This window comes from Zonotrichia leucophrys, chromosome 10 (genome assembly GCF_028769735.1).
Source record: "Zonotrichia leucophrys gambelii isolate GWCS_2022_RI chromosome 10, RI_Zleu_2.0, whole genome shotgun sequence".
NCBI lineage: Eukaryota > Metazoa > Chordata > Aves > Passeriformes > Passerellidae > Zonotrichia > Zonotrichia leucophrys.
Window position 1 is genome coordinate 18637765 of NC_088180.1, and position 27737 is coordinate 18665501.

General features: G+C 44.7%; 1 long non-coding RNA gene across 2 annotated transcripts in view; it reads left to right on the forward strand.

The window, feature by feature from the left end:
• LOC135452345 (uncharacterized) overlaps positions 1-27255 on the forward strand; it is a 46987-nt gene extending 19732 nt beyond the window's left edge. Inside the window, exons 2-5 of one of the 2 annotated variants that reach the window (XR_010441590.1) lie at positions 5331-5476; positions 6588-6715; positions 25595-25716; positions 26864-27255. This is a non-coding gene — a long non-coding RNA (uncharacterized LOC135452345). The remainder of the gene's footprint in view (positions 1-5330; positions 5477-6587; positions 6716-25594; positions 25717-26863) is intronic. The other variant, XR_010441591.1, reaches the window with a different exon arrangement.
• Positions 27256-27737: the final 482 nt, after the last annotated feature.

Consider the following 27737-nt stretch of genomic DNA (forward strand, 5'->3'; position numbering starts at 1 on the left):
CCACACTTTTGAGATATGATGTTCCCAGAAATGGTAGCAGGCTTTTCAAAATTGAAAACCTCTGGACATTTTATTTATGCTCCTCTGTGAACAAATGCCTCATTTGATTGCTTCTAAATGTTGTGTTTCTGGAATGAAAATAGAGTACTGGCATTTAATTCTGTATGTGTTATTATTTCAGCTTAGGAGAAGGCTGGGAGATGTTTTTTTAAAAAGACTGGATTGTTTTAAGATCATTGTAAAGCCAAATGTTTAAATACTGACTGTTTTAACTTACTTCCACCACTCTTCAGTAATTGGTAGAAAGCCTGAATCTTTTTTTTCTGTGACTTCTTAAAAAGTTTTTAGTTGACTGAAAAGTTTTTTTTGTCAAAGTCTTGGCTAACTTGATGTAGAAGACCCTGGTGAAAATCTCTTGCAATCTGGGGTTTCTCTGATTTGTGGTGTTGCCTCTTCTGATAGTGAAAAATCAACCTGTGGGCAATTTGCTTGCCATGAAGCCATGCAGAAGGAGGATTTGGGGATATTTTGGTTTACATGTCTGATACAGAGGTTAGGAGGAAAGGGAGTGGATGTCAAGCACTGGAATATAATGCTCTGAAATGAATATTTCTCTGATTTTTGGGAAAATGTAAATCTCCACCTGATGTGGAGCAGGTTCTGTCCATGCTTTGCATGTGAGCAGTTGTTGGTTAGCCAGGACCTTTACCTGGCACCCAGGTTTTTGCTCTTCTGTGGACCTGGACTTGTCTGAAAGGACCTTTCAACTATCCAAAGGGCCAGGTCAAACAGTTTTTTCAATTTACCTTTTTAAAAATGTACTGAGAAGTAAAATGATGTTCTCTATCAGGTGAAATGTCATTATTAGTCTGTGCTAAATTCTGCTGTCGCGTGTCTGAGATGGAGGGTTTTTTTTTTCTGAGATGGGATTTGCATGGTCAGTTGTAGGAAAAACACAGGTATTTACATTCCTATTCCACTTCCAGATCTCCAGCTTGTCCTAAAAATTAAGGGATGTTTTGGTTTTGTTTTTAATAAGTATTTTTATAGTTACCTGAAAAGCCTGAAATGAGGAGCGAGTTAGAAAACATCCATCCAATTTTTTCTGTGTGCTGAAAAGAGTTAGAAGCCTTTGAAAAAACTTTGTGCAAAGTTTTTAATTGGCATTTTAAATGTTTATAGCTACTTTACTCATAATTAGTGTCTAAATTTGTCGGCTCATATGGCATAGCTGCAGCTTCTTAGATCAGAAATACTTTCTGTTTTCTCTCCAGCTGGTTTCCTGTAAAGGGCTGAATTATTCTAGCTTTTATGGGTCATTGTTAAACATGGCAGGAAGGGTCATTGTTAAAAATGTTTTCAGAACTTTGATAACCAGTTTATCAACTGATTCACATGTTTAATCAGTTAATAGGTTTTCCTTTTCAGTGCATGGGAATTTCTTTGTTTATCTTAACTGAGTAACTGTTTCTACAGTGGAAAGAACTGTAGTTGACTGATAATCTTTTCAAATATCTGGAGTTTGCTCTTGTGACACAACTTGCCTGGACAGATCCTGCACTGTTACTCCTAAGTCTGTGTTAATAGGGAATATTCCATCAGAGCAAGGGTTTGCATGGATGCCCCAGAGGGTCTTGTATTGTGGGAATACAGGGCATGGAGCAAAAGTCATCAGGCATTTTATGATAAGGCTTTTGAAGGTGTTTGTTTATTAAAAAAAGAGGGACAGGTGCTTTTGAGAAGTGCCAAACATCCGTGGTTCCTCCAATACCTCGTCAAGAAGTTTTTTTGCAACACACTTTATCAAAAGTGTCACAAGGCATGTGTTCAGCATGAAATACCTCCAAGAGTCACCATCCTGTGGCTCTCTGGGCACCTGTCTGGGGGCTGCTCCACCTTTCTGCTGAAAAACCTTTTTGCTAATCTCCGATCTGAGCCTGCCAAAGCGCAGTTTTTGATGTTGCCCCTTGTTCCAGCATCTGTCTCAAACAAGAAGTTTGGCTCTGTCATCACTGTAATTTCTCTCCAAGTGAGGGAGTTGTATCTATCTCCTCTTAGATAACCTGTTATTAAATCACCATCTCTTCATCAGGCCCAAGAGGCCAAGGCCACCCTCAGATGAAGCCCCCACTTGCTGAGAGCACTCTTGGCTCAAGTTCAGCTTGAGGAAGGTTTTTTTCTGCCATCCCCCTTGTAATAAGGCCAGTCTGCTCCTGTGTTTATAAACAAACTCGAGGCCAGGCAGAATTGTAAACTTTAGTTTGCTTTTTTCAGAAAATAAATTCAGTGATGTTTGCTTTCTACATAAAGCGCGACTTAGCATGGAATAATACACAGCAATAAAGTTGCAAAATTTGAGTTTACATGACATTTATCTGCCTTGAAATTGCAGATATTTGGAGAGCCCTGCAACCCTCAGCTGGGTTCACAGGAGAACTGTGTTCATGGAGTCACAGCAGTTCCTGGGAATTGGCATTTGTGAGAAAGAGTCAGCAGCTTGTTCTGTGTATCTGGGATATTTAGATGTATTCATTCCTGTTGCTACATGAAGGAAATGTGTTGAGATGAACACAAACCCAAGTAAAACCCAAATGACACTGGAAACCCAGACATGGGGGTTTTGTTGGGATGCCCTGGGCTGAGGAAGGCACTGCACACATTGTGGCTCACATCTCAACTGTAAATTCCTCCCATAAACAGAAAAGAGGTCAAATTCTTAGACATAAAAAAGGAGTTTTTTCAGTGGGGGTGGTAAAACCTTGGCATGGGTTGCCCAGAGGGGTGGTGGATGCTCCTTCCCTGGAAGTGTCCAAGGCCAGGTTGAAATTGGTGGAAAATGCCCCTGCTCATGGCCTTTAGAAGGTGCCTTCCAACTCAAACTGTACCATGATTCTTTGAAATGAAGTCTGTTCTGTCCTGTTGAGAGAGTGCTGGGAATTCTGATAGAGAGCCTTGGTTGGGAAACACGACTGGGCCTGGATATGTCCCAGAAAAAAGGTTTCTGGAGCCTGCCAGTCCTGGGTTGTGTTAAACCAAGGCAGGATTGTGCTGCCAGCCAGTGACTGCTCTGCCACTGATGTGAGGGAGAATGAGCAGGGGGAAGGCTGCAGGGATTTGTTCTTTCCTGTGGCCACCAAAAAGCTGGAGTTTATGGGAGGGAAGCAATGGGATCTTGTGGATGTGGGTGAGAAGAAAGCAGAAGGTCAGGTGAAGGCAGTTGTAAAACATGTGTTGATTCAGCCACTGTTTCATATGGAGCATTAATTCAGTGTTTTATTTGATAAAGCAAAAATTCCTGAGCCTCGAGCAGGATATTTAACTGTGAATATTGAAAGCCAGGGATACCAATCCTGCTTATGCTGTTTGAGTAGTTACCTGTTAGAAAAAATATTTTATCAAAAATGATGCTTATTTTAAAAATACTGCTGTGAAATGTGGGGAAGATAAATGAAGTGTTACATTTGAAACCTTTTTTAAAATTTATTGTCATTTTTCTGTTCTCTTTAACTAAAAAACTGCTCTGTGGTGGAGAGCCAGGAGCAAATATGATCGTCCAATTTGTTGCTGGAGCTTTCTGAAATTTAAACCCAATTCATTAGGTACAACGTAGGTGTAGAGCGTGGGCAGTCATTAGGATTTCAACAGCAAATAATGCAGCCCATGAAACATCAGACTTATTTCCTTCTCATGTAAAACACAGTAATGCGTTTCACCCTGGCTAAATGTGCTCTTGAGCTTTTATGTCAGAGTGAATCATGATCTAACGCTCACCAGATTAAATCTAAACGTTGCAGTATTTCCTTTCTAATTCTGGCTCTTCCCACTAGGATAATATTATTTGTCTCGTCAGTTATGTGCAAGTGTGAATGAGGAGATGGAGTTTGTACATGTGTGCAAACACCCATGGAAGCGCGGCCCGCGGGGCCGGGGCTCCGCGAGCAGAAAAGCCCTCTGGATAATTAGGTAAAACGCATAATAAGATCCATGTCCACGGGGCCAGCGTGGCCCAGAAGACTTTTATTTGTGTGAATTCCTGGTACAAACGGGAAGGATCTCGCTGCCTCTCCGGGGAGGACCTTTGGGCCCATGCCCGGCGGGCCCCGAGCCGCCGGCGCAGCCGAGCGGGCCCTGAGCGGCTGCGACAGCGCGGCCACCGCGGCCACCTGCGCCCGGCCTCGTTAGGGCCCCTCAGCCAAAGCCACCGCCGCAAACGGGCCCAATTAGCAGCCCTGAAAGCCCCTCTCCAGCCAGCCATCACTAACACTCCAGATAAAATTTGACATCTTCCCCCCGCTCCCCCTGCCCCAAACTCCAATTAATTGAAATGGTTTTACTGAGGGAGCGCGGCCCTGCTGAAAAGGCAGAGGACTTTGCTTGGGTAATCAGCTTAAATAGCGGCCCGTTTCCTGCCCTCGCTGCTCCACACTTCCCATTTGGGAGACATAAATACTGGTTTTATTTTAAAATCTTTTTTATCTCCAATTTCCTCCAGTTTTTTGATGGGCCTCGTACACAACTCCGTTTCAAAGGGCAGGATGGTGCAGCCAGTAAAGTGGATGCAGACAGGAACTTTTAAGTTCAATGTTGATTGCCTTTATTGGAAGGAGGGGGTAATGAGGGGTTTCACATGGAAAAGGTACATCTTCTCTGACAGTCACAAACTGGTGATAATTAGGAAGAAATCCACAGTTTCATTCATTTTTCTGCTTTTTAAACACTCGTGCCTAAATGAGCATTTTGAATCTTCTGCTGCAATATATATATATTAATTTATCAATTTATATATATATATGTATATAATAGCTGAGCAATAATTTTTTTGAAGTTAAAAAGAGGTAACAGCTCATTGTGTACATTTTTATAAATATATTCTCCTGAAGCCATGCCAAGATCTGGGCCAGCTGTAAGATAAGCTTTGAAATGTCAATATTCTGTAAAGAAGTTGTTAAAGAAGCGTCTGTAATTCAGTATAATACATAGTTCAGTTTCTGCCAGGGCTGGATTCTTCACTTTTCATTACTCAAGGGAGTTGCCATGGAGTGCATGAGCTTTGTGGGGTCAGGGTCTTTGCTCAGGTGAAAGACTTGAGTGTGTTTAATTTTAGAAGGGTGAAGTGTGAAAATATTCCTGTGCTTCAAATTATGTGTGCACACCATTTTATTCCTGTATTCACCATGAATTTTTTGTCCATCAGACATAAACTGATGGGGAAATTCTGTTTTCTAGGAGGAGAATTAGGGATCAGTTTGGGATCACTGCTGTTGGGTGTGTTTGTTTCTTTTAAATGGCCAATATTTCTCTAATTTAACATTCTCTCATTTTCTTAACAGGCAGTAGGAGTTGGCCTAGAGGACAAACTGCCCTCCAGCCACAATCCCACCCTGTGGCTCATCCAGAGCCTTGGGAATCAGGCACATGGTGACCTCCAGAGATGGCAGCCAGCAGCAAACCCACAGGATCTGCAGTGACAGAGCAGGTCAGTGTATCACCCTCTTCCCACAGCTCTCAGAAATTCCCTCTCACCCTTTTTAGGGATCTGCTCAAACTGTCCCAAGGTTTTACACCAGAGGCTGCAAAGTCACACTGCACAGGAGTCAGAGAATCATTCATGGACTCCACACAGATTTCTGGAGGCAGGTACATGTCACCTGTCAGGGGAGGTTCATCCTCTCTTTAAAGCCCAAGTCAGGACCCGTGTGGCTGCTCTGGGATTTGCATGGATTGGCAGGAATTGTGTTAGGAACATGGTGTGGAGTTGGCAATCTGTGTTCAGGACCCAAATGAGATCTCCTGAGGAGTGCTCAGAAGCTCCTCCTATGTCAAGGAGAAGTGATCTGTAGGAAAATCAAGCTTTTCATCCCACCTTTTTATTTCAAAAGGAAGGGGCTGGCTGGTGTTGATGTTAATCAGATTATTTGACTGGAAATGGCTTTGGGTTCCACATCCAGAATTTCCCATCCAACAGCTGGACCCAGCTCAGCCCCTGCAGGGGCACTAAAATAAATTGACAGACGTGCAAGAATTGCACAAGAACTTCCAAACTCTTAGGAAGCTGATAACAGTCAAGCTTTCCTAAGCATGAACATGTTAACAGTAATGGTTGAAGGGTGATTTTTTTCTGGGAGGGAGGTGTCATGTTCTTCATCTCATGGCAGCAAAGTCAGGATCCCTTTCCATCTGTCCAAACCAGAAATGGATAATATCTTTTCCTGACTGGGTTTTAGGGGAAAAGCATGCTGTGTTCCCAGGTGTTTGAGAATTGAAGAATTACCTTTTTTTAATGTATTTTATTGATGTCAGTTTATACATTTATTACCTTTTTTTAATGTTAGCCCTGTGTGTTGCTATTTCTCCAGTGCCAGTTTTCTAGCACAGTTTAATGATGAATCATGAACATTAACTTTATATATGTGTAATGCTTTATATATATACACATATATATTTATATAAAAATCTGGGTGGTGGCAGGGAGAGACGAATTCTGTCTGCTCCATCTTTTGTTTGGATCTAGTTGCCATAGGAACACTAGGATCAATTTTGACAGACTGAAATACTACAAATTACACTGTCGGATGACCTCATTCCAGAGCTGGCACGTTGGATTGCAGCATTGCTGAGAGGAAAAGCGTGAACGCTGCAGGAATTTCTGCTCCATGGAAAAATGTTATTTTTGGATTCTTCAGGAAGGCGTGCACATAAAACCACCGGTTCCCTGGTGAGTGACTGGTCCCTGAGACCAGCACAACTTTCATCTTAATTTTTGGTTGTGGTAGGTGATGTCATATTTGGCCATACAGTTCCTTAAGCTGCAACTGGCATCTCACTGAGAAAGACCTTCATGTTTTCCTGTTAAACACTGAGGCAACTGATTTCTTACAGGAAGACTGACAGAATGAGTCTTTCTTCCTTTTTTGGTGTCATCTGCTACCTGTGTGCCTTGGTATTGATGCAGCTGACATTGGTTTTGTGGTTTTTTACCTTCCTGATCAATTAAGAAGTATTGAACTATGCCTTGTGTCTCAAAACTGGTTCATGCTGGAAACAAGTGCCCCTTTAATTCCTGAGCAGTGTGTTTTGGGATGGATTCTCAGTTGCAATAGGAGATCCCTGCTGCATGGGGACAGCTGTGACATCTCTGGGTTTTCCTTCCATCCCGTTTCCATGCTGATGTGGGCCTTGCAGTTTCACTCAGGGAAATGTCTCGTGCAACTTTATTGCTGTGTAGTAAAATACACATTTAGTCCTGGGTTTTATTTAGACTCATTTATATGTTGGTATTATTTGTACACAGGGAGGCAATGTCTGTGAGCTGGCAAACAGTTCAGCCATTCTGTTTTTCTTCTAGTCAAGAATATTACTCTTGCTCTATCTAATCTAGAGTTGTAAATTGCAGCAGAGGTACAAATCCAAAACAAACATTCTGAAGAATTTGAATGGAGTAGAGCCCCAATTTCCATTTCAGTTCTCTCTCTGTTGTCCAATTTGTTAAACACAAGTGGTCCCATGTGCGAGTAGCATGACTGCCAGAAGCACTCTGCAGCCATCTGCTTTTCTGGTAAGTCTTTGATTATTTCTCTGTCCAGTTTTCTATCCAAAATTAGAACTGGCAACTCAATTGGTTGATGAATATTGTATTTTTTATCATTTAACATTTCCAGCTTATGGCTAGGAAATGTCATCAAGGTCATAAAAAGCACCAGAAATGAACTTTCCTTCTCTAGACCAACTTCACCATGGTAGAACTTTTTTACCACATTGTTTCAGCCCTTCAAGAACAGCAAGAGAATTGAATAGAAAAAGTTTTGCTGTTTAAGGGTAACACCAAACTGGAAGGAAAAGACAAAACAGCCTGGATTAATCTGATGAGCTGTCTTGGACATGTGAAGAGTTGCCAGGCACTGATAGAGGCATTCACACACAGCTGAATTTAGAGCCAGCACTGCATATAAACTTACAAACCCCAACTAGGGGACTAGAAGGAACCACTGGATCTTTAGAGTCTGTGGTTTATTTGGGCTGAATTGTGGGGTTTAACACATTGAAAGTGGCTCTGAAGGGGGCACCCCAGGGGATTCCTGAGTCCTGGTACATGTTGTGGGCAGAGCCCTGCTGTGTTTGTGCACCTTCAAGGTTTCAGTTCACGAGTTGCATCAGTTGACAGAAACTGAAAGGTTTTAGATGCTTAAAGCAGCAATTCTCCTGCAAACCCTGTGAGATAAGCAGAGGGTGAGTGAGAACTCTGGGTCATTGCCCTTGTATTTACTGCATGAACTCCCTGGTGCATGACACGGGGCTGTTGGGTCAGAGCGTGCCGGGCGTGTCCGAGGTGTGAGCCAGAGGAGGCAGAAATGGATGAGCCCTGTGCTGCAGACTTGGCCACTGAGATTGCATGGGAAACAGTAACTGAGTATTCATTTGGTTGGTTTTTTCCCCCTTTTAAAATAAATTGCATCAGAATTTTGGTCTGAGCCAGCTGCATCTTGGGAAGTGCAGCAGGTTTGCAGGACAATGGTTGAAATCTCACATGCCATATGGAGAGGTTTGGTGTTTCCAGCACCACCTCAAACTGCAGATGGGGTGGGTGAGGAAGGGAAGGGCTCTGGGGTGCAAGCTCACCTTGTGAAATGTGCCATATTCTGATGTCATTGATGGGGAGGTGGCTGGTCCTAACACAACCTCAGTCCATACATTCGTCCTTGGCATTTTTCTGTCGGTGTAGACAACATCAAAATGTTTCTTTCAAACCTAAAGATCTCTGGAAACTGAACTCCCTTTGCATTTCCAGGACTTTGCTGTGACTGGGTGGGAGACATTGGTTTCTGTGGCAGTGTTCTGCAGAAAATCAGGAGTTCACCAGACTCTGGTGCTTTCAGGGTGCTGTTGAGGGAGGGCAGCTCTGGCTGGGCTGCAGCTCTCCATGCTCAGGCAGCTGATGGCCACAGTGACAGGGAAGGGCAGGCACTGTCCAAATACACAAAGACTCAACACATTAAAAATATTTTTGTTTTAAATTATAATGGAGGAGAGGAATAATTTAGCAAGTGGGGAATGTGGTGGGAGCCAGCCAGGCTGGGCTTTGCTGATATCTGAATTAGGCTGTTTAAAAATGTTCTAAATCCACCAGAAGGTCCTGAAAGTTCAGTTTCCCCAGTTTAAGTTAGTGGTGACAGGATTGGGCCCTCTATTACTTTTTAATGTGGTGTTAAAAATGACTTTCCCATATTTCCAAAGCCATTCTTGAATCTTTTCAAAGCACATTGTGAAATCATTGTGTGCATTACTTGTCCATATGTACAGTAGGGAAATACAATATTTGGGCTTTTCCCTTTTGTTTGGCTTCTGCAAAAGAAAGGCAAACTAAAAATCTTTGCTCCTCTTCCCATCTGATTTTTTTCCAGGTAGAATGATGGCAGACATGCTCAGCTCAGTTCCATATAACATACTGCTTACTGGAATAACCAATTTAGTTCTCTGCCCTTTTACTGTAAACTTGGGGGGTTTTTAAATGCATTCGTGATTTCCTTTGAACCATTTATAAACAGGTTAGAAATACCATTTCACCACTCTATTAATAATCAGGGCTCTTTATATGGGTTCTTTAGGAACAAACTATGATAAACAAACACCTCCAAACTCTTCCTGCTGCACAAATATTCACTGCATTGTTTGGTATTCCTTAGAGCATTCTGCCTTTGGTCAAAATGTTATAGTCAGGGATTCAACTGGTAATTGTTATTTCCAGGAAGATTTTTGTTGTATTGTTCTTTTAGAGTACAAAAAGAAGTCATTTTTGCAACAGCATTCATGGTGCGTGATAATAAAAAACAACTTTAAATATTTTTGGACAATTGTGAGAGCTGGGATGTTGGTGCCAGATGCAGAAGGCTGCAAGGTTTGCCTGCTCTGCCTGAGTGCAGAGAGGGGTGGTGTCACCCCAGACATTCTCTCCCAGGTCTGGAGGAGTTCAGCAGCAATGAACATTTTCTTAGTGCTTTCTTCTTTTTAAATGTAAAATTCAGGCACCAACTTCTCAGCTGTGATAACCTTTTCATGAACTGTCCTGGCTCTTAGGTTTTCACCTGTTAAAATAAAAGACATTTATTAAAAACCCCAGTCACAATAACACCAAACCTGTATTTTTTTAGGGTATAAATCTCCCACTTCAATTGCAGGAGCCTGTCAGTGAATTTCTGACACCAAGTTATGTTATTTAATGAGTGCTATTAGGTAGTTCTGTCACTTAATAGGATTGAGGGTTGGAAATGCCATGTAATATCACTTCACTGGAGAAAAAATCAACAAACAGCCCTCACTAAAAACCTTGTGCTGCCTTTGAAGTCGGTCGGAGCTGCTGTCACTTCAGAGGGAACCCGCAGGGCTGTTTTCACTCCCATTTTAGGGGAGGCAACAGTTATTCTTGGCAATTTACAGTAGGGGCACTCAGAGCAATCTCCCACCATCTGACTGGGAGTGAGGAAACAGAATAGTTATGGCGAAAAAGGGCCTTTGCAGGCCCCTGTCCATAATTATCATCTCCTCCTAGGAAATGGCAGTATGGGCTCTGCCAGGTAAAGTGCTAATGGCCATTATTGTCACGGGTTGTCATTTGCACTCAGGTGCCACCCAGAGTCCCTGGGTGAGGTCTGGGCTGCCTCGTGTCCCATGGAATCAGTGGGAGCTGGTTTTACCCTGACAGCTTGGTGGTCATGGAGTCACCTGTGTCCCTTTGTGTCCCCCGTGTCCCTATGGCTGCCCTCTGAGCTCAGGCTGCATCTTTATGGGAAGAAGGTGTGCAGGAAAGTGACAACAGCCAGGAGAAAGCAAGATGGAGACTTGGCAGCTGAAATTCTGGTTTAGGTATTATTTTGCAACTTAAATCCATCAGATTTTTATCTCCTGGTGTTCTCCCCTGTAAGGAAAAAAGGCTTTTTCTCCAGGGAGGATTCCTCACCTCACTGGGAGAGCAGACACCAACTACAAGTACTGAGGAGAGCAGAGGGAGGAAATGTCCTGCCCTTGGAGCCTGGGCTGAGCGTGGTTGGTGGCACTCTCTTCATCCAGAAAGTCAAATCCTCCCTTTGATGCTGGTGAACAAAGTGTAGCAAAGGAACTAAAATCCCTCTGCAGCAGCTGAGCAACTGAAGTCAGTTAAAATCAGAAAGATTAGATTCCCTGGGAAAGTTTAATGGAAAAAGGTGTTCTGCCTTTCCTATTGGTTTCATTTGGAAGTCCCTGTGAGGGTTCTGGGGTTAAACACGCTGTCAGTACCTTCATGAGGAGTCCCACATGTCTTCAGCTCTTTCCTAAACTGGGCTTCCTGTGTTTGCAGGCTGTGAGCTGCTGACTGGTGCAGAGGATGACTTTGTGTTCCATACATTCTGAATTTCTCAAGGCTACAGCCCTGTGTTCACTCACAGGATGCAATCTGTACCTTCTGGAGCCTGTGTGCAATAGCAAATAAAATCCCAAACCATTTGGAATAAGGGCAGCTACAACATTATATCCAAACCAGTTGTACTGGTTTGCTTCTGTAAATCTACCAGACTGGGGGGAGAAATGAAAAATGCTGGATAAAAGGTGAAATATGTGTAATACAATAACAATTAGAGACATCAAAACTTTTTAAAGGCATGGCTGTGGAGGGCCAATAGAAGGAGCCTGTGCTGGTACTGGAGACAAGGAGCATTCCAGCAGTGAAATACAGCTGCCCTGACATCCCTGACACCAGTCCCTCTCACCTCAGGGCAGTCAGGATTCCATCACAAACCCCACTGAGCCCGTTCCAGCCCCCACAGGCTCCGTGCAGTGGAGTGAGAAGGTCCTGCACAATGGATGCAGTGTTTCCAGAGGGATCTGGAAGCTGGAATTCGATGTTCTTTGGTCCTAAGCTGTACTTCAGGGGTTGAGATACACTCCACTTCTTCCTGTAACAAATCAGATTTGTCACTACTTGAAAAAGTGCTGATAGAGACCTAGGGAGAAGTTAAACCCTCTACAAAACTTCATGAAATAATAGCAATGGCAATGTTTAAAAAGTGAATTAGGCTGCAATATCCTTATTTCTTCCCTTATTTCAACTGTTTTCCTGCATGTGGCAGGTTTTGGCAATAAACCTGGATCTGGGAATTGAGGCTCTTTCAAAGACAGGACTTTTTACATTTCATTTTAGATGCTTCAGTTTTGCAGAACTATTCAAATTTCTGTGGAGCTGTTAATTAGTAGGTGTCCAGTTCCAAGTGGTTCCAAGTGGGATTTGTGATTGAGGAGAAAGTGGGTTAGGCAAAAAATGGATTTGTCAGTATTAAGTTTGTGCTCTATTGCAGCTGAAGACAGGCTGCATAAAACTTGTCCTGTGGGTCAAAATAATGTGTGTGTGGAGAGAGGGAAGTGAAATCCCAGGGTCTGAACCCTCAGCATAAAGAAGGTTTATTAAGTGCAGATCTTTTTTTGGACCTGGACACTGGGATCTAAATAGAAAGTGCCCAGCTAAGCTCAGTAAAATCCTGCTGGGATAGGTCATTTTTGGAATAATCCAAACATGACTTGGGCCAGCTCTTTCTGTTCAGGAAGCTGCCCAGGTCCCTGGTTTAAACCAGACCCTTTTTAAAGGGATTTTCTGTGTAAAAGCATTGCCACATGCAACCTCTGTATGAAATCATTGGATAAATAGCTTTACTGTAGGGATATCCAGGTTGAGCATACATCTATTCCCTCTGATTAATTTATTTTTGAATTCATGGAATGCAGAAATGCATTTCACACCCATGAAATCTTGAGGGCAAACAGTTTTCCGTTGGGAGATGTTTCTGCAGAGAGTGAGATGGGAAATGAGTGAAGGGTGATGTTTGTGTTGCCTCAGGGGCAGCTGCTCAGCTGGACTGACAGAGTTACCACTCATCACATCACCCCAGAGCCAGCACAAGCCTTCTGCCTCCTTAGACATTGGCCATTAATATTTTGACACATATTTTGGTTCTTTCATCTCAGAAAGCAATTACTGTGTCCAGTAAATCAAAACCACAACCGTGCGAGGCCTCACCCTGACGGGACCACCTTGCTAAAACCACACTTAATGTGATTCTAATTATGAACCACGTGTTGATAAGGAGCTGAGATTTCGGTGTCCCTTGTGAAATGTCATCCTTGTGGCTCAGAGACTCTGAGCCCCTGCTGGGAGAGGCACGGGGCAGTGCCACTGGGCCTGAGTGCTGCCAAGCCTTTGTTCCCTGCTTCACCCTGGAAAACCATTCATGAGGGTTAAACAGGGCTTTCAAAGTGCAGCATGAGCTGATACAGCACACTGAGCCAATGGGAATCTGAGAGAAACAATACAGGAGTCTTCTGTAGAACACTCCTGAACAACAATCTTCTTCTTTTGAATCCCCACATTTCTTATGGGAATCCATTTCTCTTTTAGAATATTCTCTTTCTTAAAAAGATGTATTGCTTTGGAAAAATGCCCAGAGTGCAGTTTGTGGTGGTGGTGTGTCCAGAAGATGTTCCCAAAAGCAAGCGAGGCTGCTGTTAGGTGTCACTTCATCCTGAAATAATGATCTGCTGTTGGCACATCAGAAATCCCATCCCACTCTCCTCATCTTCCAGATGTTTGCTGCTGCTGCCTCCCTTGCTCCAGCGTCAGGGCAATAACTTGGACCAGAAAATGGATCCAGCTAAGAACTAGCCAAACAATAAATAAATCAATAAATAAGTCCCCAGGTTGGCTTTAGGCCAGAGTGCAGTGCCTCTGTCCTTGCAGCAGGACAGAACCTTTAAAATTTGCCCACAAAGATCCGGGTGGGAGCCACGCTAAGGAATGGGAGGAGCTTCCCAGTGGGAAATGCTAAGGAATCTCCAGGTGGGATCCATGCTAAGGAATGAATCACTGGAAGTTTGACTCCTATCCCAAAGGAGCTGCTCCTGGCCAAGGCCAGTGGCCACAGCCACTCACCAGAGCGGTTCCTCCACGTGGGAGCTGCCCTGCATTAGCATTTTTTCCATGGGCTGAGGCTGGCAGAGACAGGTTCCTTCCCATTCTCCTGGACGTGCATGAGAACAGCCTCCAGGAAGAGCTGGAGGCTCCAGAGGCTCCACGAGGAGCAGCTCCCGAGGCTCTGGCTGCTGTCCCAGCTCTCAGGAGCTCCAGTTCTTGGGATGCTCCTGTGCAGAGCCTGGAGGTGATTTACAGCTCCTCTGTTGGGAAACAGCTCTTCTGTTAATGGGGTTTCCTAGATAACCAGGAAATTTTGGAGTCTTCTGGGACTCCTGGGTTGAAAGCCTTTGGATGTTTATTTATTTTTCCATTTGAAGCAATGCTCCTCCTACTTGTATCCTAAATAGGAAGCACTTCTGTTTCAGAAGAATTTTTTTTTCATATATTCTGTATAAAAGAAACACAAGGGTGAATTTGGTTCTCCATCTCCTCCCTGGCCATCAGTACATCCATATTAAGGACTTGTTTGGATTTTAGAAGATACATGACTGATTTTTTCAGTTCTAAGAGGGAGGTTCTGGCTTCTCCAAATCCAGCTGTGATGTGGGGTGGGGATGGCTGGTGGTGAGACCCTGAGCAGAGCAGAGCTTTTCCTAAGGCCAGAGCCATTAGGCTGAGCCTGCTGGGTCCCTTCCAGGCAGCCTGCGTGATATTTCCTCTGGAGTTTCAATTGGATTAGATATTCATCTTCTCTTCCTGTCCCAAACTGTTGTTTAGTGCTGATGTGTCCTCTTAAGCCACTGCCAAGTTCCAGCACAGTGGTGGTGAAGCCAGTCCTAGTCTGTGCTGGGGTTTTAAACATTGGGAGGAGTTTAACCCTTTGTATCCATTGAAATCAGGGGGATGTTTGCACCTGAATCTCTTAAAGGCTTTGGGAATTCCAGCACTGAGCCAGCCTGAGCCCAAGGCAGCTCCAGACCCTCCTCCCTCTGCAAGGTGCAGAGTGATCATTTAGAATCTCTGGGAATATCTGCAATAATAAGGGTTAATATTTCCCTGGCAATTTAATTGGCAGAAATGTTTCATAAATGACTATTGTTTTCCAAAAGGAGCAGATTCCTTGTGCTGTTGGGTTTTTAAATCCTTGGAGATACAATGTATACATACACCACACTTGGTTATCCACATAGACTTCATTTATTTGTGTTTGCCTGCTTAGTGCAAACTCATTACTCTCCAGGAAAGTCCTTTGTTGACACAAAAAGGCACTGGGGAAATACAATTTTTTTTTTACAATAAAGTCTTGTATTCATATAAAATGTTTCTCATTGGTAAAACAAAATAAAGAACCCAGAAGCACTGGCATGCAGAAGTTCACAGCTTTTAATACAGTACATGTGTCATAGCACAGCGTGGCCACCTAATGAGGGGCCTAATACATTTTAAAAGTCTAATAACAGGACAGCTCAATGACTTTGAAAAGCCTTAAAAACTCATTGTCTGAGAGCATGAGGATGAATAACTAACAAGCTGAAATGTATTTACCTTTAGAACAATATGTTTTGTTCCTCTAAGTGCAAGCCTTTGATCCATTGAAAGTGCTCTGCTCATTTCTAAGGCAGGAATCAAACTGGAATTCAAACTTGGTTAAGGAGCTGTATTACAAGAGCATTTTGCAATTAGAAAAAGGCTGAAAATGCAGCAACCTGCTGCATCCTTTAGGAAATGCACCCCTAAGAGAGAGTTTGGATTCTGGGAGCTAACACACACAGTTTCTGTTCAAAACCCCTTTGAACAAAACCAGAATGGTTCGAGTTGGAGGAGACTCGAAAGCTCCTCTCACTGCACCCCTGCCAAGGGCAGGGACACCTTCCCCTGTCCCAGGTTCCACCCTGGCCTTGGGCACTGCCAGGGCTGGGGAGGCCTCAGTGAGGAGTCCCAGGTGCACAGGGAGCCTTGGGGAGGATGAGGAGGATGCCCAAGGTGCCAGCCCTGCCACAGGGCACCGTGCTGGGGATCCGTGTGCAGCACAGTGCATACTCTGTTCTGCACTCCGGCTGCTACTGGCTGCTACATTTACAGACAAGAAACACCCTGCGTGCCAGAATGACATAAATCTGCTGCTTTCCTGCAGACTAAACCTCACACTGGGGAGGTGTGATTACCTCATGCTCACCTCTGCACCTGGGGAGCACTGGGGGCCAGCAGGGAGCCGAGCCAGCAGAGCTGCAGCTCCCGTGTGTGCAGGGCAGAGTTCAGGGCAGGGGCACCGCGGGGCTCCCAGGGCTGGCACTGTGCAGGTCAGGCTGCCCAGCACTGCCCAGAGCCAGCTCTGCCTCTGCTGGGCACAGGGACAGGCCCTGCTGTGTCCCCGTGTCCCCAGGACAGGCCTCGTGTTCTTTGTTATATGTTTGAAAAGATTTTATTCTATTATCAGTCTCAATGGAAGATGAGACATAAGAGATGTAAAACTTAACACTATTCCATCAGAAGCCAACCTATGTCTTGGTTATAATACTTTATAAATCAGCCTATTAGCTTTTGCCACACAATGCTGCTATTACTTCTAACAGTAATCACAGAAAAAAAGCTGTGGGAGCTTTCTGTCAAGTTTCGAGAATTCTTTACAAATCCATTTCTCACAGTGGGAGTGCCCAAGCTCTGTCACCTGCCCATACAGAGTCCTGGTTGCAGCAGGGACCAAACAGGAGCTTTTCTGCAGGGAAGGGCAGCAGGTGCTCAGAGACAATAACAACCAGATCAGGCCAGCTTTGGTAGTGACAAGAAGGGCTTTTTTGGCCCAGGCAGGGCTTTCACAGTCATTTTTTGTTTGTGTTAAAATGGGATGATTTTACATCAGAATAATCTTTCACGAAAAAGAAGAATGCATTTACCTTTCATTAAGTAAAAGTTACTTTCTCACTGTAGTGAGCAATCAAAGCAAAGCCAAGACTGTTCTCCCTATGGAACAGAAAGCTGACCTGTGATAAGGACCCCTCTGCATTCTTATCTGCTCCACTTTTGCAAAGCATTTTGAGCAGCAGGAAACCAGGTCAGACTGAAACTTACTGAATTTAGAGGAAGTGCTGCAGGGTCTCCCCTACAAGCAGCAGAACACCCTGAGTGTCTCCCCAGAGCCCTAAAGCCAGGTGGATTTCTGGTGTCTCCAGAGCCTTGCAGCTCTCCCAGCCATTCCAGAGGTGACTGGAGGATGGCCAGTCCCTTCACTCTCATGGCACCTCTCTCTGAGGCTGTTTGGGAGCTGGTTTTCCATGGAAATGTTGGTTTGATGCTGTGTGTGTGTACAGACAGACGCAGCTGAAGCTGTTCACCAAAGGAGTGAACACTCCCCGCGTTCTGTGATACAGAGGAGCTGCCCTGACAGGGGAGATGCCGTGAATATTCTGGCTTTGACAAGCTCTCACACCTTGCTGAACACCCCAGAATGCACTCAGGACTGAGGCACCACCACGACTCCACCACAGGCTGTGTCACAAACCAAACCCAGCCAGGCTTCCCCAATTGCTGTGCTCCCAAATTACTGGGTTTACTTTCACCCATCTGCCTTCTTGGTGCTCCTCAAGAATTTTGGGACACTCTCCTTCCCTCTGTTCTTTTCCACTGCTCCTCAAGTCTTGCCTACCCTGCAAGGCAGAATATTTTTACATAATTGACTTAATTAGCCCAATCAAAGGAGCGATGGTGCAATGAACTGAATATTCAAGCTTTCTTCTCCAAGAATGAAGCTGTGCATGTTCACTGGGGTTGCAGCTCTCCTTTCATCCCCTGCCAAGCACTTGACTTGGTTTGTATCGTGACTTGATAAAGAAATGACATCATTAATACAATAATAACAAATCATTTCGATGGAAATCAGGGGACCTTCTACCTGGATCATTTTAATGATTGCCCTCCAGCTCACTTTTTCTTTCAAATAGCATCTTTGCATCCAGTAATAACTATTTGCTGATTTAATTCAGATTATCTTGGACTTGATGAAGGAAGCAAATAGGGCAGAACCCTTCAGAAGCTCCAGAATCCAAAGAAATCAGGTTATATTGCCTTTTTTCAGGTTCTTGCAGTTTTGATTCAAGTTCTAATTTTGGGGTTTTTCCCTGAGTTTTTGAGATTTGGAATCCAAAGTATTCCTTTATCATTGTTACCCTTGTTCAATTCCCAGATTATTTTATGCTTTCTATAGGAAAGCAATGTTTCTCACAGTTCAAGTTGTCTCTTCAGTAAAATAAAAGGTTTGTGGTGTGATCTGAAGTCAGGTGAATTTCTCTTGATGGAGAACATTCATTGGGGAGAGTTTCCTGTCAGCTGGGACTGGAACTGAACCTTCCAACCTCTTTTCCTGCCTCTGCCTCTAAGTCACTGTCTGGATCTTGTAATTTAATTAACTTTTTAGCATTTGCCTGCAAAACAGGAATGATTATTTTATCCTCACAAAGGAGTGTTAAGAAATTTAATTAAACTCTGCCTTTAAAGTGCATCCCTTCATACACTACAAAAGATCAGTGAGCTAACATATATCACATGCATTACATATAAATAGCTTTATTCCAAGAGCATTAAGGGAATGTGTACTTTGGAAAAGGCCTTTGTGTTCATCTCCACTGTGGCAGGATTTTATGTCAACTCACTTCTTTGAGTCAGAAAGTTAAACGTGGTAATTAATTTCTTTTTGTGCCTGAAAGACAAAGCTCCACAATTAGCAATGTGCAGGTGATAATTAACTCTGTTCAGTGACAATCTCAGCTACCTGGTCGTGGCTGATATTTTAGGGATGGGCAGCGAGGAGCTGAAATTGTTGTTCAAAAAGATGATTTAGTCCTGTAGGAATGCAGTCATCTGAAAAGTACCTATGATAGATGGGGAAAAAATGCTTCATTCTTCCATAACGAGGTCTCTGCAATGGCTCCCTATGATCCACATAACACATGTCAAAAACTGAGTTGACGTGGCCCAAGACTTGGCAGGTTTGAGTGCCAAAGCCATGCAGTGCTCTGAGGAGCTGAGGCAGCCCACACTTAGGTGATAATTTATGGCTACCTGTAACCTCCTCGAAATAGAAACCATTCATATTCTCTCCAGGGAAGGGAGAGGTGACCAGACAACGTGAGTTCAGCCAAACCAAGACTTCATATAACTCCGCAGAAGACAAACTCTGGTACTGACATTAACAATGCTGTGGGCTCTCAGAAAGGGTTCGCCTGTAGGTTTTATTTATTTTAGTATTGTTTGCTTGTGTCATTTCAGAAACTGGCAGTTTATAAGAGCTGAAGTCGAGTTTTAACTCTTGGACTTTGATTCTGTTTATTTAAAGCATAAAAAGGCCTCAAGAGCAGCCCAAGCCAGGGCAGGGCCATGCAGTGGGGTTTGTGCTCTCCTGACTCGCTGAGAATTCCAAATGCGTGTGCTCCTGACACTGTCAGTCCCTGATGCTGTCAGAATCTGTCCCAGAGCTGCAGAATTCCTGCAAACACTCTGCTCAGCCTGCCCTGTGGATTGGCATGGCTCTGCCCTTCCCTGGAGAGCCCCTGCCAGGTTTGGGGGTGCAGGCAGGGACCGCATCCCCCAGGGGCTGGGGTGCTGCTGCCTCCCCTCACACAGAGCTGCTGGGGACTGGGGGACAGCTCTGGGGAGATATCAGCGAGCAGGGCTTGGTCTGAGTCCTTGTGCCACGGGCACTGTGCCACCCTCCAGGTGTGGGGCCTTCAGGGAGAGTCTGAGCCCTGCTGGGAGATGGATGAGCTCAGGCTGTTGGAAAGGAGGAAAGGAGAGTTCTTCCTCCACTCACAGCTCCTCAGCCTCCTCGTTCCATGTGTGACTCCCACAGCTGGTGCTGTAAAGGAGTGGGATGTTATCCCTGCCCACAGTCACACACTGGAGTTAACAGATCCAGACTGAGAATCTCAGCTCAGCCTTTTCCTCCATCCTGATTTATTCATGTGCTGAGATCAAGGATTACACATCAAATTCCCTTAATTCTGTGGGTGCTGATGTTAATTTTGGTCTGAGCTATTCTCTGCGTTGCTGTTTATCTTTGCACATCTGCATATTTATACATTATTATTTATGAAAGTTCTTCCTCATCCTCCTGAAGAGGGTGAAATACTGGAAGGGGACAGGGTCTGTTTATTCCTCGTACAAAGTAATGCAATACAGCTTTTAGATATCCCTGAAACTCAGATTATTAATTCCATTGTGTTTAACCAGTGAGGAAAACTTTATTGTTTTACAGTTCTTTGTGGTTTATTAACTTCTCTTTTGTGGACCAGCAGGTTTAAGTCTTCTCTCTCTCTTTTTTCTTTTTCTTTTTTTAAGTTTTCTTTTTTTGTAACTGTTAAGCAATTCCACCTGGAGATGTGAAAACTTCACAGGCTATAAAGCTTATATCCTGCAAATCTCCCTATCCAATATTAAAACATCTAAAGGAGGGGAGGCACCGTTGAAATATTTTGAGCTATGTTTAGGAATGAACACAGGGATTGGATTTATTCAACAAAATAGCCTTTGTGGTTTTAGGAACAGCCCAGTGAATGAGTCTGGTTGCAATGGAAGTATGGAAAATATCTTTTACCAGGTAGTGGGATGAAAGAACTTCTTTAAAACTGGGTAGAGTTAAAGCCAAATGGAAAAGATCTTAAAAGCAGAAGGGACAGTGGCCAGAACTGCCACTGCCTTGTGTAAATCCTGGAAGTCCTTCTCTCCCACTGATGACCTTTGAAAAGATGCTTTTCCTTGCAGAGGGGAAACATCTGTTTCTCATGTAAGTTAATACTTAACCTAAGATACACAGTAGAAATATCTTATCAAAAATAGGATGGAGGCAAAGACTGCAGGGATTGCTTTATCCATGTGGAATCAAGGTGATGCTTTCACTTCAAGGAGAAGAATGTGGATTTTAGGTCCAAAACTATCTTATAATAAGCATGGGATGGTCTGTGTGTATATTTGTGCCTGTAATATGTAATTAGTAATGCTTCTCATAGGTTATGCTTTTGAAAACACTGACCTTTGTGTTGTTGCTCTTATCCTCAGATTTATTTAATATGCTTGGGAGGGTCTCTGAGTTACACTGAGTTTCACATTTGTAACTTGCAGGAAAATATTCCAGTTCCACTCCAAACCCTCCTTCCCTTCCCCTGCCACCACACACCAGTGCATGCCATGCTCCTGGGCTTCTCTGTGGGGACAGAGGGAATGCAAAAGCAGATGGCACTGAAGGGATCTAGAGCAAATCCACACAGCAGCTCATAGATGAGCTTGCCGAGCAAGGAAAAGCAAAGTCTGGTGTCACAGGACTGAGAAAGAGCATGTGAGTGCACAGTGGTGTTATTGAAGTCTCACCGTGTCTCTGCTGAAGTGTAGGCTGCAGTGTGTGGAGTTTTGTGGATCTTTATGCCTTAAAGGAAAACCTTAGAACTTGTTTTCTTCCGCGTTGCCATAACACTTTGTATCTTAGCAATAAAATTTGGGTAAATTTAGTGTTATCACAAGAAATTTGTGCTCCAGAGATTTACTGTTCCACTCCCACAGTGCCTTTAAACCCCATGTCAGGAGTAGGACAGCAATTCCTGGCCTGTGTTAGGACCAATTTACCTCATTTCCTCTGCTTCAGCAAAGTGAGATTGAAGAGGTTAGAAAAATAACAAACATAAAACGAGGAGGAAAGCGATTGCCAGTCTGTGAGTGACTCTGCCCAAGTCACCCTGCAGGACCAGCCCAAAGGTGCTGAGGGGAAATCATTCTGCTTCTCCCAGCAGAGCCTGCTGGAATCCAGCTCGTCCCTTGTCACATCTCATCTGGGTGTCTTTAACACAAATTAAAATATTGCTGTGTTAAGGACCAAAAAAAGCGAGTGGAAAATGCGCTCATCTGCGTCCCTCACTTGTGCCAAAGAATTTTTCATTCCCACCTCAGCTCTAATTTGAAATGTGTTAAATAAAAATCTCCAGGAGAGTATCCAGAATAGATAGGCATGTTTGGGTCAGCCTACAACTTGGCATTGCTATGAGCCTCATCTCTAATTACTAAAGAAATAGTGAGTTAGTGAGTTAAAATACCCAGTGACTGTGATCTAAATCATTTCCACTCTGGATACCGGCCTGAAATAAAAAGGGCTTTTCATTAGCATGGCACAGATTTAGTGTGGTGGGACACAGTTTGTGCTTGGCAGGAAGTGTGGTCAATGGGCCATTAAGTTCAGAAACAGGAGGCAAGGCATCCTCTAATGCAGCTGACAATAAATATTGGGGAATGGCTTCCTATGGATTCATGGCAGCCACGCCAGAGCCACTCAAGGCAACTCAGATTTGTGATCCCTGAATGTGCACATGCAGCCTCCACATAATGGAGGGATCGTTTGCAGGTCCCCAGGGAAATCTTTCCTTTCAGCCCTGGAAGATGAGAAACCCACTGGGAACTCTAACCCAGGGCAGGATTGAGTGGCAATTACTTGTGTTGGGGGATTTGCTTTTCCCCCGTGGAAAATAAAAATGTTCCAATTAGAAAACAGTCACTGAATTTTGGCGGTTTTCTGTTTAAAAACAAGCAAACAAACAAAGCTTCAGAGGAAGGTTTGCACCTTGTGGGTGTGCAGGGAAGGCTCCAAAGCTGGGCAGAGCAGCACAGGGACCCCTGGAAGCAGGGAGGGATGGGAAGAGTTTCTGGGCTGTCCTTTGAAGTGGTTCTGACTCCACATGTGAGTGTTTTGTGCTTATCTGTGAGCTCAGGAGCTCTGCAGCCTCACCTGCCTGGGTGTCCTTGTGGGAGGGGAAGCCACCCCACATGGGAGAGAGCTGCTCATTTAATGGGCTGTGTGTTTGCAGGGTATTCATTCTTCCTCTTCATCCTCCACGTGGGCAAGGCCATCCTTGCAGCAAGCTGGGAAAACTCCAGTCTGGAGATCCATTTCTCATGTGTTTGCATGGTTTTCACCAGTTTTTCACCTCAATGCTTCACTAAGATGACTGGCTTTCTCCAATGTTTCCAATCAAGAGAAATGGGTTTTTACCATCATTTAGAGGTAGCTCAGGATTGTTTCATAGAATAAATAAATATAAAAATAAACCAAATGAATAAGGGTGCCTAGTCTGAAACAGCTAGAATCCAAATTTTTGGAATTTGTGTCATCAAACACTTTAATGCAATGCTTAACTTTATATTCCTGTCCAGAACAATTGAGGTTTAAATGACTGTGAGCAATTCAGCTAGAAACAGACACTTGCTTGGAAGATCACAACCCAAATGTTGAAAGTAATCAAAGAATAATTAGTAGGAAATGGTGTTTTGCAAGCGAAGCAATGCTAGTAGCAGGCTCTGGGGATGGCTACAAGTGAATGCTACAATTTCTCTGACTTGGAGGAGCTGAAACCATTGTTTGATGGGCAGCTCATCCAGCCTGCTCCTTGCAGAGCTCACAGGTTGTGTCCAAGGCTGCACCCTCACCAAGCCCATCCCTCTCAGCCCATGGTCAGAGGGGCAGTGCTGGGTCAGCTCTGGGATGTCCAGATGTGCCCCCAGCTCTGCTGCCCCTCACTCTGTGAGCAGCCCTGCAAGGGGAGCAGAAATCCCTTGAGATAAACACATCCATATAGGCAGAGCCACATATGGGGCATGTGGGTGAATATATGGGCATAAAAAGGTAAAAGAAATCTACAGCTCAAGCACTGCAGGACTATTTCTCTCAAAGAAATTATTTAACTCTCAAAGAATGCAGAATGTGACTCTTAAATGACATTAAAGTCTGGTTTTCTTCAGGCCTGGCCTGGCCTGGCCTGGCAGCTGTCCCTGCTGCAGGCAGGGCCCAGGGGAGGGATGTGCTCACTGGGCACATCTGGCAGAGTGGCGACAGCCACTGCTGGATCCTGAAACCCAGGGGCTGCTTAAAACCCTCTCAAGTGGCTGAAATTCTCAGACAAACTCAAGACAAATGGGCAAAGAGAGTCCTGGATCCAGAGTCGGCTGAGCTGTGGCCCAGGTGTGGGAATAACCCGGGCAGGAGCTTGGCTCCAGCTCAGGGTGTGCATCCCTCCAGCCTCAGAGCTCCTCAGAATTCCAGAAGCTTCTGTGCCTAGAGCAGATGGAGGCAGTGAACAGCTCTTATCTGGAGCTGGCTGTGAAATGCCATGGCCTGGGGGAGGCTGGCCCACCTGATCTGGGCACTTTGCTGCTCCAGCAGCATTTGGGGCTCAGAGCTGCTCCCTCCCCACGGCAGCACAGGGGCTTGAAGGTTTACCAAATAAAGATGCTGGGAGAACAAAAGGTACCCCAGAAATCCAGTTCTTCAGTACTGAAGGAATTATTTATGGGGCTGGAGAAATACCATGGCTGCCTCAGCAGAGCCCTGGCAGGGCTTGGCATTTCCAGCCAAGGAGTGGAGCTGAAGGCAGAGGGGGAGAGGCTGCCATGCCAACCAGTGAGGGGAATGAGCACACAGCAAAGTCCCACCTGCCTCCAAACCATTGAAATGTGCCCAGATGAGTGACAAAAAGCAGCTGCTGGAATTGTGCAGCTCTTTGGTGGCCATCCTTGCTGCTACAGCTACACCCAGCCTGCAGCAGTGGTGGTTCCCAGAACCTGGGCTACAGCCCCTGCCTTCTTCAGAGGTGGTTTTTATCGATGTGAGCTCCTCAGATTGTGCCATACTGCTGAAAACATTTGGAAATGGAGCTGTAATGCATGAGCTGTGCAGCTGTTCTAACAAAGTCTCCTGGACTTTGCCCATTTTGAAAAGTCTTTATTCAGGAAAACAGCAATGCTAATGGGAATTACAAATCTGAAGGCAGGAGAATTTGTCTAAGTAAGGGCAGAGCTGCAGGGAAGAGCCAAAATTTGCAAGGAAACATTTTGCTTGGCTCCAGCAGGATGTAATGGCATCATGTGGGATGTGGCACCTGGAATCCTGTCCTAGAGAAAAACACAGGACACTGGCTCTCGCAGGCAGGCCTGCAGAATTCCTGGGATACTGGAAGGCACAACACAGCCCACGGGGTGTGGGAGAGCTGCTGCCCAATCCCAGACTGGAGCTCTGGAAGTGGATTCACCTCCAGAACGTTCCCATACTCAGGAGTTGATCCAAGGATTTTGGTTTGCTACTGGCTGAAAAGATGAGGTGATTGTTTTTAAGGCAGCTGTGGAGCTGGAAAACAACAGAAGGACAAAAATTGCTCCTCAAAAATTAAGATAGTTGGCTGTTTCCAGCTTCTCACGAGCACCAGGGCCCCTTTGATCTGCCTGGTGTCCTTGTTCCCAAAGCTGGAGCCTGGAGAAAGGCCAAAGCCCCTTGTGCATGTCCCCCTGCCAGGCTGGCCATACCTGGCACACGTCCTGGGAAAAGATGAACTTGGGGAACATCCCTGGCAGAACTGGTCAAGGGAAAATCTTACAGTGCCTGTGAGAGCTGCCTGGGGGCTGCCTGCTGATCCTTTGGTTTTGGAATAACAAATTCACCTTCAAAATTTAAAAACTGAGAGTGTATTTCAACCCAGGGTGTTTCAGTGCTTGTATGGAAAACAATTTTCTGCTCACTGTATTGATATGTTTGGAGCTCTGTGCAAAGAGTTAAGTTATTGTATATTTTAGTTTTTTAATTGACTCCATATCTGCTGGCAGCAGAATAGACATTGATCTGTTTTTTTCCTTCACTTTATTTAGGAAAATACAGCACAGAGTGTTTACTCTGCCTCCATACAGCATTGCTTTGTAGGGTGAAAGTGAGGGCGAGACCACAGTGAAGAATTCCCTCATTGTCAATTTTAAAGGCTTCATAATAAATGGTAGGCTTTTTTGGATGGGAATCAGAAATGTTTTCATGACAGTGTTTTGCTTAACTTTTTGTATTCAGCTGGGATTTTCTAAACTCTTTTGAATTTGCTGGTTTGATCATTTAAACATCTTCTTTCTGGCCACCAACTACTTGCTCAAGTTACTGCAGTGACACTGTACCTGACAGCTGCTCAGTAGGGATTTGAAAAGCTCAAACTCGTGAGTGTAAATTAAAATTTAGTTGTACCAGGCACCATTTCCCTGGAGACAGCACCCAGCCTGCCTTTCAGGGGGAGAGGATGAGGAGCTGGAGCAGTAACTTAGCATGGGGAGAGGCAGAACTGAGTTTGACTGAGGAAGGAAGTGCAAAGGAATGGATGCCCAGTATTGATCTGCTCCATATATTCCAGCTGAGCTATCTACTGACTTTGATTTGCATGGGGCCAGGCCAAAAACATTAATTAGTGGCACTTGGCCCCTCATGGCTCTCCATTTCAACACAGTTTGTGTAGCTGAGAAGCTGAGTCCTTGCAGGGCCCCAGCAAGACCCCTGTGGCTGCTGATCTTTGTGCTGCACGGGGCCTGGGGGCACAGCAGGATTATATGATTATATTGAAGTTTTCCATATTCCCCTGGCCTTGAGGCAATGCTGGTTTGCTGATCCCTTCACAGTGGTCATGCAGCCCTTTCAAGGGTTACTCTTGCTTTCCTCTGAAAACTCTCCAGGCCTTTTGTTTGTTTTTCCTCTGGCCTTTTTTCTTGTTTGGTTTTGGTTTTGTTTTTTTTTTTCTGGAGTGCTCTGTTGCTGGAGGTCTCCGTGCCTGCTGCAGCCTCCCCTGTGGGTGCTGTACGCAGCCAATCTGAGCAGTTCTGCTCTGGAAAGGCTCCTTGGCGTGGCTCTGCCTCCTCACAGCCCCACAGCTCAGGGCTGGCCCGCTGGAGAAGGTCCTGAGCAGGGAGAAGCTGGGAGGGAAGGAGCCCTCTGGAAGGCATCTGCGTTTTCCCCAACTGTAAAGCACAAAGCAAAGTGTGATCCCTGTGATGGATGAGCAGCTGAGCTATTGATGCCTTTTTCCATGCAGTCAGTCCTGAGTTCATGCATCTCCTGGAATGACCACTGCTGGTAATGCCTGTTTCTTTCACTTCTTTTTTAAACAGCAAAACGCCCTTTGAGAAGGAAACCTTGTTACCCTTAATGCAATGCGAGCCACCCACGGAGCTCTCCGACAATCCCGGGGTCCCTGTGTTTATTTTCCCCAGGATCACTAACAGTCCCAGGACTATTTTGCTTGTGCTGCTGAAAGATGTGCTGGAGATGTGTTTTATCATCGTAGCACCACAAGCTGCTTTCATTCTTTCAGGCCTCTTGCAGAACAGCACGCGAGTGGCAGGACATGTCCTGCATGGGGGAATTTTTATGAGGCAGAACCTCACTTGGGAGGTTTCATTTACTCCCAGTGGTACTGAGGGAGTAACTGTGGTGGACTGAGCTCATCACCCATTTAGTGCATTTAACCATTGGAATACACCTTGGTGAAGAACCATTTTGCTGTTTCTCCGTTTTCCTGGTGGTGTAAAAATTCTGCTTCACCGTTGCATTTTCAGTTTGAACCATGTGGGCTGGTGCAGAAAAATATCTTTGGTTGTAATAAACAAGTTCCACTTCAAGGAGTTGCCCTGATCAGTGTGTTTGTGTCAACCTGCTGATCAGCATCTCCAAATTCCATGGTTTTGGGGCAGAAGAATCCCATGGGGTTATCCAGTTACTTCAGAACATGAATTAGAGCTTCAATACTGTAAATGCTTAATACTTAATTCTCTCTCTCCCTTCCTGATGGCTACAGGCTTGGGGTTTCCTTTTTTTTCCTTCCCAAAAAGCTTTGGGGAAGAGGGTGGTCAGTAGTGATGCAAGTCCCCAACATTTGTGTTGCTGAGCTGGGAATTTTTGGTTTGTACCTTTTGCTCACCCCATGAGATCTGTTTTTCTCCTCTCAGTGTATGAGAGTGTTTTCCCTTCCCTGGCATAGAAATA